This window comes from Bactrocera oleae, chromosome 2 (assembly GCF_042242935.1).
Source record: "Bactrocera oleae isolate idBacOlea1 chromosome 2, idBacOlea1, whole genome shotgun sequence".
In the NCBI taxonomy this organism is placed as follows: domain Eukaryota; kingdom Metazoa; phylum Arthropoda; class Insecta; order Diptera; family Tephritidae; genus Bactrocera; species Bactrocera oleae.
This window is the reverse complement of record NC_091536.1, coordinates 88,061,909-88,078,241: the sequence shown is the minus strand read 5'-3', so window position 1 is coordinate 88,078,241 and position 16,333 is coordinate 88,061,909. Positions and strand designations below refer to the sequence as shown.

The window sequence follows — 16,333 nt, the reverse complement described above, 5'->3', positions numbered from 1 at the left end:
ATTTATTCTGAGTTAACAATAAGCTTGCCCATTTTTTTAACTTGTACGTAAAAATGTTTAACTGCATATTTTTTTGAGAGAGTATTTGAAAATTTACGCTTAACCATATATTAAGTGTAAAACCATTAAATATACACTTTTTTGACCGAGTATCCTCTCCTATTTCTAGGGTGTTTTTTGATTTTAAAAATGTTAGGAATACACTCGGAGAAGTTAAATTGTCATTATAAGAATCAAAAGTTTGAATAACATTTACCTTTTTTGTTATTGGAACCTATGATATGTCGAGTGGTAGTTACATTCCAATCATACTGTAGAACATGCATCACTCACTTTATTTTACTGCTTTTATTCGTTAGTGTATACATACACGGTATAATATTATGTATGTACAATTTACTGCCATTTAGTACGAGTATACATGGCGTATGAGTAATCTGAGCCGAACATAATCCTACATACATTTTTATGATGTGGAGCCATAATAAAGATTAGTCATCAAACATTGTTTTTAAATTGTATGAAGGTATAAACATTTTTATTTAATATAATCAATATGTTAATATAAATAACATTTACTTTGAAGCCATATCATAAAATATTAGCATTTTTGGATTCCTTACAAAAACAATATTTATAACAACCTTGAAAGTGTGCTTCATTTATGTCAATATAAGCTTGTAAACTACTAATTCAATTTTACATACACTGCTTAAAGGCGTCTGACGTCAAGTCAATTAGTTCTTTATATTAATCTTTTTTCTTAATTGTCCTGTTTTAACTTTGGTAATTAGAAAACTCATGAATATAATGGCTGAGCGTTGCATTTTTTTATGTTTCAATGCAAAGTTTTTGTTTGCAATGTTACAAAGAAGTATGTTTTGCAAAACGAAAAAAAAAATTACTTTTAATCAAAATTCAAATATCAATATTTCAACCAAATTTACTGTGTTAAGTGTAAGAAGCTTTGAGGGGTTTTCTTTTTTTTTACAATAAGTGCGCTCGACCCCTTTTTCTCTAACTTTCCATTGTTATCGTCGATTGTTTCGGCGCATCACATGAAGCGAATTTTTCGCGAGGTTGTTGGAATGTTCACGATAAAACCGACTACTTACAAAGATTTTATAAAACTCTTAATTAACCATCAGCAGTAAGCATCAAATAATATAGGTATATGATTAATCTACATTATTATACATTACTCGGGACTATGGACGCTAAAAAAATGTTAAAAAAAATGATTGCTTCTGATTCTCTAATCTAAAATTAAATTTTTATTTGTTCCCATCGAAGAAATTAAAAAAAATTTTTAACCATCTGTTCTTCTTGTTAGATTTCTTGTAAAAACTTCTTATTAGAACATTGAGTTTTTTGACGAATGCTCTTATTTCTTTCAAACAAACAAAATTTCGAAACGATTTCAAAAAGTTGCAGTTAATAGGATTTTGAAGAATTTGTAATGCAATTTTTATAACACAAACAATATAGTAGTATTGATATGTATCTTAATATTTGTCTAGGAATAACAGAAAAACGTATTTCAACACAGTTATCTGATTCGCTACCTAAAAATTACTGCTTCTGCGACTCATTTATTTAAATGACATACTTTTATGATAATGTCTTTTATAAAAAAAAAATATTTATGTAAATTTTATGACCTGAAATCAAATTAGTAAGCAATATATAAGCATATTAACACATATTTATAAACTGGATCGCAAACAAGTGCTGGCATTTAGAGTACACAGATCTAGCAGCTTTTGACAACACACATACATATGCAACATGCCGGCCGGTTTTCGGGTGACTCACCAACCACCACTCGAAATAGACTTAATGGAAAATGCGACAAATCATACAAAAAATCACTCATATACCACAAAACCAATGAATGAGAGAATGAATGGCACTTGTGTCGAGAGCAAGCAATTTAAGCACCACTGATTTGTCAGCTGACACTCATATTGATTTTCGAACTATTTCCCAATGAAAAAGCGCTAAACGAATAATGGCAAAGGGGATTTGCGGAAAGTCTCGAAAAACTCCCACGTTTGGTGGGGAATATTGCATAGCTGAAATATGAGTAATTGCTATGTGAAACTGCCAACGGCACAGCTGACAGGCGAACAAGCAGAGTAGGAGCAGCAGCGAACGGTCGCCCGCAGCAGCGATTTGCAATATTGGACAGATTGAAATTCTGTATTGGCCCAGAGATACACACATTCATGAAAATATATGCACTGCAGCAGATTTTTATGATATTTTAGCTGCAGTTATGTGTATGTAAGTATGTAAGTATGCATGTGTGAGCGCAGATTTTTATGAACCTGAAAATCAACATTTTAGTCGTAAATTTTCATGGCGCCCACATACTTCAACACTACAACATTTCTCCAACTGGCTGCGGATTATCAGACAGTTGCACACATTCTTGCCACAATCAGCTCCGCTCTGATGGAAAAACCACCATCGATTGTGTTGCTCATTTGCAAAGCCAGCCAAGCAATTCGCTTGTTTCGAGGGGAAGATTATTGACAGCATCTCATATGGGGCAACCGCAGCCCATTCACCACACACAATGGCTGTCAGTCAGATGACGCGTCAGTGACAAACGAGTATATGCCATAATTCTTCGCATTCAGCATAAATGTGCTGGATACAGTCTCTTCTTTTCTCATTATCTGCCATGGCAATGCGACTCGCTCGTATGTAATTAGTGTATGAAAGTACGGGTGCAGATGCGGCGTAAACATATGTTGCAATTGCCGCAAATGCAAGAGTAGTCGTAAGTAAGAAAGACATTGCGAATGTAATTACAAAAGCAAAAACTCGAACTATTTCGAGAAGTTATCTGGAGCTAAACATAGCAGCTGTGAAGTGTCGGCAACATGTGTTTTCTACTAGCTAGGCAATATGCTATTCATATAAATGCATGTGGAGTTGTGTGCGCGCAAATATTTCCTGCATTTGTTGTTGTTGTAGCACAGTGGTTGCATTAGGCATTCGGCATTCGGCAGTACTGACTGAGAACTGAGGCGAATGCAGTTCAAATAACAACTTGGTTCCAGCTTTTGTGGTGTGGAATTGGCATGTTGTGGCATACATACTTGACTTCATTTACTGGAAGCCATATACAAATTTTGTTATTGCATTAATTCTACTTCATTTTTAATTATTTGCTTACATTTATGCTTTTCTACTGAGTAAGAAACTAAACGTGAATGTCTTCTACAAATATTTAGCTATAAACTAGCTTCACTTTTTTAGGTTATATTTTGATGCATACTAACTTATTTAATTTTCAGTTAGTGATAAATAGTACTTGATTGCTACAAACGAACCATTTTCTGGGACAAAATTCGTATCAGTAAAATAAAAACCTATAATTTTTTTAAAGATTGAAAGTACAATACTATTACGCGTTAATCTATAATTCTCTGTACTACATGTTTTAAAGTCCATCCATTAATTCTTTCCCTTACAAGCATCATTCATCGTTATCACGGCTTAAAAGTCCCTAAAACGTTCGCAAAATTTTCTTTCGAACAACTCAAAAGCTGCAATCGATCCCGCTTATACACCAGTTCGGTGAGATAAAGCTTCTACGGTTGCCTACTCGGTCCAAAATAGTACTCGGATCTACGTAACCAAAACGAATCCGCATTCATATCTAGTTAAGACCTGTCAACTCGGTAGCATACCTAAAAACTGTTTTATTAATGCTTTTTGTTATTGAGATCATTTAATTTATGATTGCGATATTTACGAAGGTCGTTTTCTAATTCACTTATGTACATATATAGCTTAAAGTATTTGCTTTCAGGTTATCAGTCGCCAGTAATGGTGATGCGTTTGTTGAACGTAGGGTTGTCAGCTACGTTGTCAAGCATCTGATTTTGAGATCCTCGGCTATATCTCTGTGATCAGCATAGCGACTTTCAAGCATTGTACACTTTTTCGATGTCATCATGACAAACAAACAAGCTGCCAAACATACAATTATTGGCATATGCAGATCAAACTTCACATGAACATAAACAAAAGTTGTACCAAGCTAGGAGAAAAAAAATTATTGATACGATTTGTGTAGACAATGGACCAGTCCGTTTAACATTTGGTTGCCATATTTATATAATTACGTGGTAATCGCTACTTGGCAGCGCTCTCCAGAAATCAATGCGTGACAATTGTAGAATAAAAACCAGAGTCGAACCGCACCGACCGTTATACTATAATTCGCGGGCAAAACTAGACGTCCGATTCAGCTAAAATGTAACTGTAATTGTCTAGAAGAATATACAAGTTGATGGTAAATTTCTTTTGCGATAGAGACACCATCGGGCAATGCAGATAAGTGCTTTTTGGACTGAACCATTGTAAATTAATGTATTGTATAATTAATCTCTAAACCATTTTAATTACTTTCTCTGAGAGAAACGGCATTTCGAAAATATCTTAAAGGAGAATTTAGAGTAATTTTGAACTTAATTGGCATAATGTTCGTGCACAAGTTCATGAGCTACCCCTACTCCCATAAAGAAAGGAGTATTTTTAAGCACACAGTGGGAGTAGCACAAGCAAATAAGTCCTTCATGAAACACACTTCCGTAACACCGTTATGCCAGGCAAACTACACTAAAACAGACGCGCAATATTAGCGACTTAAATTGCAACTACTTAACACAAAAAATGTACTAACACACTTCGTACCCTCAAAAAATTCTACCAAAAGTCTTAAATAAACATTACCAAATTTCTTAGCAAAAAACTAATGTTTAAACAATGAGCTGTGAGGAGCTTGAAAACATATGTTTATTCGTTTGTGTACTTTTCATCACTCCGCAGTTATTTGGCTTTGACAGCCAGACTAAATGACTGACATATGTATATGGGTACTTATGGATGTGAGTGCTACTTACAGCTGACAAAAACGTTTCGACCTAAAGTAGCACTAAAGAAAGAAGATGCAGGAGTAAAACAACAAAACCCATCTCCACTTGCATGAAGAAATAGCAAAAGTAAATAAGTGTCAGTATGTAATAGTGTAGTTCCAGCAATGGCTAAATTGCAATGATTTCCAATGCTAGAGTTGTCAGACTGACAACTAAGGAGCATGTTTAATGTGGTAAATGACATGCTGACATCGGTAGAGTATATACTAAAATTCATTCATATAAGATAAAATAAGTATGAGTGACATGCAGTAAACTCTTATGTAGATAAGCTATTGTGAAACTAGTTCATTGTGGACCGCTGCTGCATAGGTTGTAGTTTTTAATTTTATGTTTTTTCCATGACGATTTGTTCAAGTGACCGGTAGAAGATTAATTTATTTGTAAAGTTTTTACAAATTATACAGACAATATAAATGTTATATAGCACTATTATAATTTCGGTCTTAAGTAGAAGGATTAGATTAATCCAATTTTATACTAAATTTATCAGGAAAGCAATATGTTTCAATATATCTGCACCCAGCGATCAATTTGGTTTTTCCAACTATCTGTTAAAACACAATCTCATCTCTTCGTTTTAGAGACATCTGAATGAAATATGGTGCAGAAGAAGAAGAAGTGCATTATAAAAATGTTTATAGATCAATTATAATAACCTATAATGTATCTAAAAAATAAATATCTTTTGATTCTCTAGGGATTTCAATTATGTGGAATATTTTGTATTTTATGGGGGTTTTTTTTTTGCATGGACTTATAAGAACATTTTCTTCCATTAGCCTAAATTTTAAAATGTACATTCTCATCAATGTTTTACTAGTTTAGAGATTAAATATAGTCACAAAATATCCTCCATGCCACTACAGTGTGTCCATCAGCTGTGAGTACATATATGAGTTAGCTCTGAAATTGACTTGAAGAGCTAAGCACATACATATGTTCGCGCACAAAAACAGACTTGAGCTGTAAGAGAAAGCACTGTGTGCTTCTATAATAATATATGTCGTAGCGTGTCTTGTTCTGTCCCATCCGGTGTGACACTCTTCTGCTAAGAAGGCAATAAAACACAATTTCATATGTGCATATACATAAATACATATATACCATATATGAATATTTGGATCTGCATATTTGTATGTACCTTACCTTTTTAAGTATCTATATACGTTTCCACATGCTTCTTTCCAGCGCTTATATTCATCAAATGTATTAAAACCATGTCTCGAATACACAAAAGCGCCATATGCATTCAAGCAACGTTTAACTTTCAAATTATTCACAAAAAAATTAACTCAATGGATACACTTACTGTATCTCACTTTTTAACTTTTTGCATTCTTATCGCTCATTTTTGCAATAATTATGTAATTAACTCTATTTTTGACTATTTTTTCGTCTTGTATTTTTCAGACTTCCTCAATTAAGCAGCGGCGGTTAAATACAAATTTAGCATACATTTGAGGTGAGTTATTGCAATAGCATAAATTACTTTATAAACGCGCTACTAATTAAAAGCACACGAATTAATTATTGTAAGCGAGCTTGTTCAATAAAAATATTGCTGAAAAATTAATGCATTTTAACATTTTCCACTTAAAATTTATTGCACACGCACGTCACTCCGTTTGCAGCTCCTTTCTAAAGTGCTACCCAAATAGCGATACCGTACTTTTGAATGTTTGCAGCGGTGTGCAGCTAAAAATATTTCTAACCATTAGCAATACGTTTGAAAATGGATTTTGTTTGAAATGGGTTTTCAAGGAAAATGGTCTGCAAATTGGCTGGTTAAAATTAAACTTTATTTATACTCATAGAAACTTACAAAGTACCCTAAATACACATATGCTAATGCTCAGCATATATTTATATATATATATATATATATACGTCAAAAGCACATTTACCATTCGAAATTAATTATGTCTATACATATCCTGCACCTGCACCTACATCCATCTCAATTCCTGCGTTACTTATACGCCCCAGCCACCTGTGTGTTTTCTAACGCCTAAAGTGTTAAAATAGCAACGACAACGTAATATGAGTAGATTAGTATTTGAATTTCCCAACACTTCGCCGTAGCAAGAACTTTGAGAATTTAAGCCAATTATATTTAATTAAAGTGCGTGCGAAGGCTTGATATCTACATACATACATATATACTATGTATAATACCATATAAACGCAAGCTGTATAGCAAGTAGTAATTCCATGCTTATGTGGGTGGTTTGTGTTTTAGTACAGGAAAGCTCACCGCTGAGTGAACGAGAATTTATGAGAAAAAAATTTTGCGAATTTTCCTGAGCTATTTTCAGAATGTTTTATGCATAATCAGCATAATCCTGAACGCTGTGGGTTAGTTAAGCTTGAGTGTTTGAAAATTAATTTCTTGATTTGTACAGTTATTAAAAATAAAAATAAGTTAAAAGGAATTAATTTTTTCAAATTGTTATTTCTATATATAAGAACTTATAAATATGTATAGTTTAGATAAGTATTCAGTTTGGATAAAATATTGAAAACACGAAATAATAGTAACTTCGGCTATAATACCCTTCAAAGGTGATTTTGTGCTTTTATAGCATATAAAGGTGTAAAACGACCTTTACCTGGATTTCAATTGGTTACTCTGTATGACAACTATATGCTAAAATGGTCAGATCAGAAAAATATGTTTGAAGATTTTTGCGTTGCTTTAGAAAATAGCCGAATTTCGCAAAGATTTCTTGTGAAATAAAAAAATGTATGTACAAGTAATCCAGTGAAATCGGCCAGCTTGTATGAAAGCTATATGCTATAGTGGTCCGATTTGAACATTGCATTCGATTGCAGCGTTGTCTTAGATAATAATCTGTGCCCAATTTCATGAAGATATCTTCTCAAATAAAAAAGTTTTGCATACAAGCACTTGATCTTGATCTATCACTGTATGGCAGAAATATTCTATAGTGGTCCTATATCGGCGTTTCCGACAAAAGACCAATTTCTTGGGAAGAAAAGGATAAATAGACGGACATTGCCAAAGCAACTCAGGTCCCCACGCCTATCATTTATATATGTATATATTTTACAAGTTTTGGACGTTTAATTCTACTTTTTCAAGGATATAAAAATTTAAAAATTTGCTTGACACTGCTAAATCAAGGCTCTTAGGTACTTGAATATTTTCAAACAAATTTGGTTACGTCTATTTAAAATAAAATGTATATATCCTGTAATCTAATCTTATTTCCAACAAGAGGAACACAAGATTATTAAATTGTTATTTCTAACAACATTATTATTATGACTCCACCTTTCAACTTATAATGTAATAACAGACTTATATAAAAATAAACCTCTTTATTTTGGATTCCAATAATAATTACTTAAGATTACAGAAGCATACTTATTAATTATTTATTTAAACATAATTAGTAAAGTAGGGTTAAAGCTTAGTTTTTGTAATGCCACTACAAATATAATACATATTATAAGAAGCAAAATCATAATCTAACGAATGCCAAAGAAAGCCTATATTCATTTAAATCCCATAGATTTTACCCATGAAATAGCGTAATGAGGCGTTTGCTATATTCTCTAAAGATGAATAGCTGAAACATAAAAACCTCTTTCAACTTCTAGAAGACACATTTATTAAGTATTCATTGAATTAATTTTTTTTTGCAGCTAGCTTTTAAATCCCATTACACTCTCTTGACTGAGTCGCTCCTACTGAAATATTTAATTTTAGACTTTTTTTGTATTTTCTAAAACCCACACGTATAAATAAATAGCCAGGCTTATATACATGGCTGCATTAATATATCACTCAATAAGAAGATATTCTATTAATGTTGAATTCAAAATATTTTGCATGTGCTGCATTCGAAAAGTGTAAATCAAAGCATTTTCAATTCACGCGTGCATTTATCTTTATCAAAAATGCTCGAAGAAAAAAATTTACCTCAAATTAGGGCAAACATATTTCAATTGTGAGTGAATTGATCATGGGCAGCAACAATGGACAATGGGAGGCTGTCGGTATTCAATGGAGTGCCCTGTTGGAAATTTTAGAGTTTGCGGATTTCCGATTTAATTTGAAAGTTTGATTTATATATTGAAAGGAACATAATATACACATTTTTTAATTTATTTAATGTATGTAGCTATATATTATATTATAATATAGTATTTAAAAAATATTTTTTCGTTAAAATCGAGCTAAAAATTAACTAGGCTAAGTTTTTTCAAAAACCTTTTTTTCAAAATTCATAAAAAAAAGTAAAATAGTCAATAAAACAAAGTTCAATAAAATTTAACTTTTTTTAATTACAAGTATTAATATCCAGTTCAGCAGTAATAGTAAAAATAATACTTCTAACTCAATGGTGACAAATGGCAAATTTCTTTTTGGGCCTACACTTACGTGAATATCAAATGCAATGGGGAAATTTTATTTGTGCAGATATATTACAATGACGCCTACTATAGATAGCGGAAACTCCAATAAACGATATTGATCGACATATACATGCGTACTTAAAACTAAATTGGTAATAAATGCATATGAAAAGGGTGAAATATTCTTTTTTGGTCTAAAACAGCCGATAAACAGTGAGTTAACCGAATAAACCATAAGATTATAACATAGTTGGGTGTTAAAAAAGTAATTTTCGAATATATATACAAAGATACTGATTTCTGTGTTTCAAATTGCTTACTGGGTTATGCAGAATTTTACCTCCGAGGCTAATCAAATATTTCAAAGCACAAATATTGTAAACATGGAAAAGGAAAAACTATTTCGTTCACAAGCTTGTAACGTGTTTTATATTATTTTTGTTGCTATTCAAATTTTAGCGTGTTAAATTTGGTTCGTTTATATTTAGAAATAAAAATTGTGCTGGAAAATTAAAGCAAAGCAACCCTCGATGAAAACCAGACTGCTAGGCGGTTGAAGTCACTTGCAACACACACAAACACACAGCGTTGCATTTAAAAGTATATTTCTTTCTATTTTCTGACATATTTAAAATATATGCATTTTGTGCTTCAATAAATTATTGTGTGTGTATGGTGAGGAGCACTTCAAATTGCAGTTAATCGCTTTATATCTTTGTGTACATTTAGATATTTTCTTTTTGGATACAAAATATTTTATCGCAATTCGTTTTAAACTTCTCACTTGAGTTTAGAAATAAATTTATTGATATTTTTTTTTAATGGGTGGCAATTATGGTATAAGTAAATGTGTATAGTTCAGTATTGTGCGATGAGGGACTTAGTGTAATTGAGAAAAAAATTTAGTTTATTGACTAAATTATCGATTTACATTTTGATTCTTAGGGAACGGCTCAAAAGTTGCACTCGTTTTATTTGTATTGAAAGAACAACTTTCGTTTGTTTCTTACCAAAATAAATAGAATATGAAAAAAACTAAAGAATGCTTTCCAATGCTACGAGGGTGGACATTATTTTTTGGAATACGACTGACTTGGTTCAATCTTGGGCGTGATGAAATCCGAAACTGTAGCCATTAAAGCTCAAAACCAACAAATGATACGAACATCGTTACGTAGACCGCACTAAAAAAGGTATTTTTCAAAATTAATCAGTCACGCGGCAGTCTTTTAAAACGTTTAGGGACTTCATTTCATTTTATTTATTTCTATTCGGAATCAAGTTATTGGTTGAAAAAACCCATTATTGTAGATGGTTGAACCAAAAATCTTTTAAATTTAACAGATTCAAAATAAATCAGTTTTTCAGTTCCATCAATGTTCTTGATTGCTTAAATTTCTATAAATAACTAAGATATATTAAGATCTATATATTAGATATAAAATATACAATTAAAAACAATAATTAATTAGAACATAAACTAATCGGAAGAAGTAACATATAAAATATATATAAGGTTTTTTTTTTTAAACTATCGCTATTGAAAAAGTCCCATATTATCAAGATGTATTTTTATTTAAAAATTGATTTCTTACCCTTTGTATAAACTCTAGCCACTATCTACCTATAGTATTGCACAATTCAAATTTAATAGAGTTGTTCAACTCTCAACCCCGTTTAATTAACTCATGGCCAATAAAACCAGAAATACAATGACTATTACGACTATCGAAAAGAGAAAAAACACCGAAAGATCCCAGCGAGATTTGATTTATGAATTTATTGTCACAATAAACACGTATTCCCAATGCCAACAACAACAATGCGAAACAATATGCAAACATTATCCGAAGTGGCGATCTGGTGGGGAAACACAAAGTTGTGACAGCGTTTCCCAGTTAACATATTTGACATATTTTCACAATAACAAAAACGAAAACTAAAACACAAAATAAACCAAAAATATACAAAATTAGTACCTACAAAACCAGCGACCACACATCGCAAACACAAGCGGAAGTTGCCAACTGTCCTTGCGATTTCCAAACTAATTTTTTCTTTTCATTTCCGCCAGCAGCATGCAGCGATGCAACAGTTTCACCACACAGCTGAGGCCAACGCTGCCCTCGGCTGCTGCTGCTGTCCGTGGCTGCTTTGGTTTTTGCCAATTTACTCGTAATGTCTACATTTACCCGCCAATTTGGAGATATGAATTATAGATATTAATATTTCGTGGAAGTGCGCCAGTTTGTCGGGCGTTTAGTTGCTCTTTTACTTTTCCGTTGTGAAGCTTTGGAGCAGTAACAGTAATGGCAACAACAATTGTAGCTGCAGTCTATTGCTTCGGCTTAGACTTTAATGTTGGCGAGGAGCGTTTTGTTTATTTTTTCGAAGTTTAAGTGCCACCATTCGATTTTGTTGTTTATTATTTACGTGATTTCTTTTCGTTTTAGTTTTTTACTTTCTTTCTTAGTTTTCTTTCTTGACAGGCGAATTTATTGTTAGCTATAAGTATTCCTATTTGATTAGTTGAAATCTTATTTCTCATCTGTAAATACAATTATTTTATAGTTTCTGTCCTGTCAGTTGTACTTGTAGTTTTACTATATCTTAATTATGGGTATATAATTTCAAATTCAATTCAAGAAAATCATTCACTCAATTGAAGTATAAAGTACATTTATTCATATATCTAGTTGATTTATTTAGAAAAATATAGTACATTTTTCGAAATCAAATACAGGCAAAGGTGTCAACATAACATTAAAATTTTAAATAGTTCAAAAAGCAAAATAAAATTTTTGAATCGTACAGATAAAGATTGCTATGATTTTATCAATTCCCTTTATTTTGCTCTAAAAGAAGTTGAGGTATTGAGAGTGCACTGGAAAGTTTACCCCTTCTCAAAAAAAAACATATATGTAAAATTCTAACAACCTGATCGGCGAAAAATATTATTTTAGTGAAATTACAATTGTAAATTTTACCAAACTTTGTTCCTGGGAAATCGGTTCCCAGATCCCTACAAAGATTTCTTGTTCTGCAACACGACCCTATTGAAATTTTGTGTTAAGGAGCAACTAATTGCGTTACGCCTCTATGAATCAAAACTCAGCCCTGAAAATATATATCGAAGCAAACTGTAGTACATTCCGCTATATTAAGCTATTATAGTTTTTATTAAAGCTTAGCTCTAAGAAGAGAATTTCAAGCTCCACCCTAATTAGTATTTCAATAACTGAAAGCCCGAAAATATTGGAAAAAAGAGATATTTGCATTGAAACCGATTACGGAACTCGACCAAGGAATGGATAGTAGCCACTTTTGTCACTAAATTTCCACAGTAGCTATATTAATTAGTAATTTTTACTTTACAAGCTATCGCCCAACTTGATTGACAATTGAAGTCTATTCATGAAGTTTCTTCCATAATCAATTGCACCAAATATATTCGAAAACTAACTCTAACTAACTAACAGTTATCGATTTTTACTGTTCTGTATGTATCTAGGAAAAGCTTAGCACTACGAAACGTGCTGTTTGATAGTTAAAGATATACAGATGTACATATGTATATATACGAGTATATATAATACATAATGGTGAGAGAGAAGAAACCGGTTGATTTCGCGTATTTGTCGTGCCGTTTACCATTATTCGTTATTATTTCACCAATCAAAAAATACTTTTCTGAGTCAAATTGGGATAAGATTGTTAACAACACCGTTATATGATAAAATTTTGGAAGTATAGCTGCAATATATAATATGATCTCTTTCAACTTAAGGGAATTTGAGTATGCAATAATAACTCTTTTCGTGTTCGAAATTAATCGAAATCGAAAACGAGAAAATAGTGTATTAGAGTAGAAAAAATATTGTTGTTAACCCAAAATCAAACTTGTGTGAAGTTCATAAATTTACGAAGTGAAGAAAAATCATAACCACCAAACCTAAAATATTATTTAATTGCAAGCTACTTGTAGAAACATATATACATATGTACAATAAATACATGCATATGGGTAACTCTGTATTAACAAGTATAATTGACCCAAATCCCAACTCTACAAGTAGAACGCATCTAAGCCAGTTTGACGGCATTGCAACAGCTTTACCGTAAGCTAATACATAAGTAGTTTGTATGTTCATATATAAATAAGTATATACATATATATTAGGGTGAGCAAAAAAACGCTATTGGTTTTCGCTTGGTAATCTAAATATAAGGTTCTTAGACACCTCTAAGAAAAATCTCTCCAAGTATGAGCTCTAAATTGTAAGGAGAAGGTTTTCCGCCTTGCAGTTTTCTTATTTTTCGTAATATCATTATTATCATATAGAAAAAATCAAACATCGCTTTCAGCTACTTGAAAAAATATCTCTATGCATTGATTTTGTAGAAAATTTAATGCTCTACAAAAATGTTCCCCTTATACTATTCTCGATTAAGTTAAGCGTTTACGAGAACAAAGTTCAATGAATATCAAAACGAAACGAGATATTTTTTCAAGTAGTTGAAAGCGAGATTATTCTATATGATGTTAAGAAGAAATAGAAAACTTCAAGGCGGAGGAGTCTCTCCTTACAATTTAGAGCTCATACTTGGAGAGATTTTTCTTAGAGGTGTCTAAGAACCTATTATTTAGATTTCCAAGCGAAAAAATATATACTTTTTTTTTGACCCACCCTTATATATTTATATAGATATGTATGCATATATGTCTGTATTTGTATATGTTATATGTATGTCGTTGCCACTATTTTGGTCTACAGTGGTAAGCTAACGACTCAAGTTGCTTCGAAGACTGCTACTGCTGGCCATGGTTGTGGCAGATATGAGTGTCAAGTGGTTAGTGGAAAACCGAGATTTTCGACAACAAAAAAAAACGAAAAATTATTGTAAGCAGAAAAAGAAATAAATGTATATACTCATATATAAAAGTGTATAAAAAAATAATACCAGCAGTAAGCCATAACAAATAAGTCATCAAATATGCAACGAAGCGCATACTTGTGGCAATTTGAGACGACTGAGCTACAATTTCAATTTGACTTCTCATCTGCCACGAAAAGAAATGAAAATATTTGTTTAATTCGCTTTTCTTCATACTTTTGTAAGTTTTCCTGGCTTTGTTATACTTCCTACAATCACTTTATAACTGATAATTCAGCAAATAATATTGTTGCATGCATCACAAGTGCAAGTTAAAATACTTTGAGCCGCCAACTTTTTCCATTTCTTTTGCTTCACCTCCGTGCATGCTTCTTCTTTTCTTCAGCATTGAACTTAAGCTGAAACTTTCCAAAGCATTGAGGTGTGAATGCGCTGAGTTTCCACCCGCCCACCGCCTCTTCCGGCTCTTGGTGTTGGCATCATACAGTTTCATTAACATTTCTTCACACCTACGTTTCTTGCTTCCTTTAACTCCAAATCTTTCACATTTCTACAGCCAAGCACTTGCAAAAATCAAACAGTTGTTTATTTATTTAATTTTGAAAGAAATATTGTTTTTTTTTCTTTTTCGTACCTATTCCAGTTTCAGCACTCAGCATTCATGATTAATGAATTTATGTGGCATTGTTAATTGTTCTTTGTAGGTCTGTGAACAAAAAAGATTACATACGGGTGTAGTTTTAGGAAACAGGATTAATACTTTTATGGATTTATTGTATATCAAAGATTTTCTCATCAGAAAGAGTTGCATAGGAAAAAATCTGGAATACCTGAGAATACTTCTAACATTTATTTGCGATATTAAAAAAAAGTCCTGGTTCATATCAATTTATAAAAAACTCTTCTGTTTTCCAAAGAAGCCGTGTGGTTGATACAATATTTGGCTTATTTTTATGTTCAAATGTTTCAATTCCGAAGCCTAACGTGGAAAAATTATAATAGAGATTATTGAAAAACCTTCTACAAAATTAATCTCACAGACTGTCACTCTTCTGATCTCCAAAAATGCCGATAACATTTGGAGTCTTATTATGTGCTAAAAAGAAGAAAAGAAAACTCCCCTTAGCTATTGACAAAGCACCTTGAACCTATCAATAGATCTCATTTGATTTTATTTCTATTCTCAATAGTTTATCGTGATAGCTAAAGGTATGAAGATGGAAGTGGTGATAGGTTTTTACCACACATTCTTCTAAACAAATGATATCCTTTAAATCTTGCCTCGTAGATTCAGATTGAAAAAGACCAGATAAACTTTCCACAACAAGGGAAAGCAAAACGTTAGCGAGCACGAAAGTTTCCTGCGATCTACCTTACAAGAACATTAAATCAAAATATCTTACGGCTCTATCAAACCACCCCCGTTCCATTGTACGCTCACGCAAATCTTTCTATTTATGGTCACTCAGACAGAGTGAATTCGCATACGTGGGTGAGCATGTTCAATCAGCATTTGCTCATTTAGACTTATTTGGCAGCGAAAATCTATGTTAGCTAATTTCGTTTGTTATAATCATATTTCCGGATTAGTAGTGTGTTAAAAATTCGTGTGGACTTCTAACACAGCCGCCGTTGGCTGATTAATTTCATTCAGAGCTGGTTACATTTACCCACAAGAGTTGATGAACTCTACCAAATACCAAATTTTGTGAGAAGTTTTGATGATTTGTGTCAGAAACGATGATGCAAAGAAGAATTATGCTTAAATACATAAATTAAGTAAAATGAATAAAAAAATGTATCAAGCTCCTAAACTATTTTAATTAGAAAACTGCGGAAAAATATTTACTCCATTATTGTTAGACAATCCAACCAAATCTTATAATATGTTTTTTTTTATTTATTATTTATTAATTTAATTTAATATTTAAGCAGTAATTTAAGTAGTCACAAATTGCCAAAACTAAAACCTTAGTAAATACAAAAACAAACCACAAAGGTCAGTGCATATCAAAAAGGTAATCTTTCGAAAAATCAGTATTGTCATATAATCTAGAAACAGTATTCTACAAAGGTTTTTTTTATTATTTCTCCAA

At 32.0% G+C, this 16,333-nt stretch overlaps 1 protein-coding gene across 5 annotated transcripts in view; it reads left to right on the top strand.

Moving 5' to 3' along the window:
* The window catches only part of LOC106622345 (serine-rich adhesin for platelets), a 113,548-nt gene that overhangs the window by 81,239 nt on the left and 15,976 nt on the right, over positions 1-16,333 (top strand). For 4 of the 5 annotated variants that reach the window (XM_036361104.2, XM_036361103.2, XM_070105952.1 and 1 more), the window contains one exon: positions 6,369-6,420. The exons of the other annotated variant lie outside the window; for it this stretch is intronic. The gene's annotated coding sequence lies outside the window, so the exon portion shown is untranslated. The remainder of the gene's footprint in view (positions 1-6,368; positions 6,421-16,333) is intronic. 5 annotated transcript variants of the gene reach the window in all.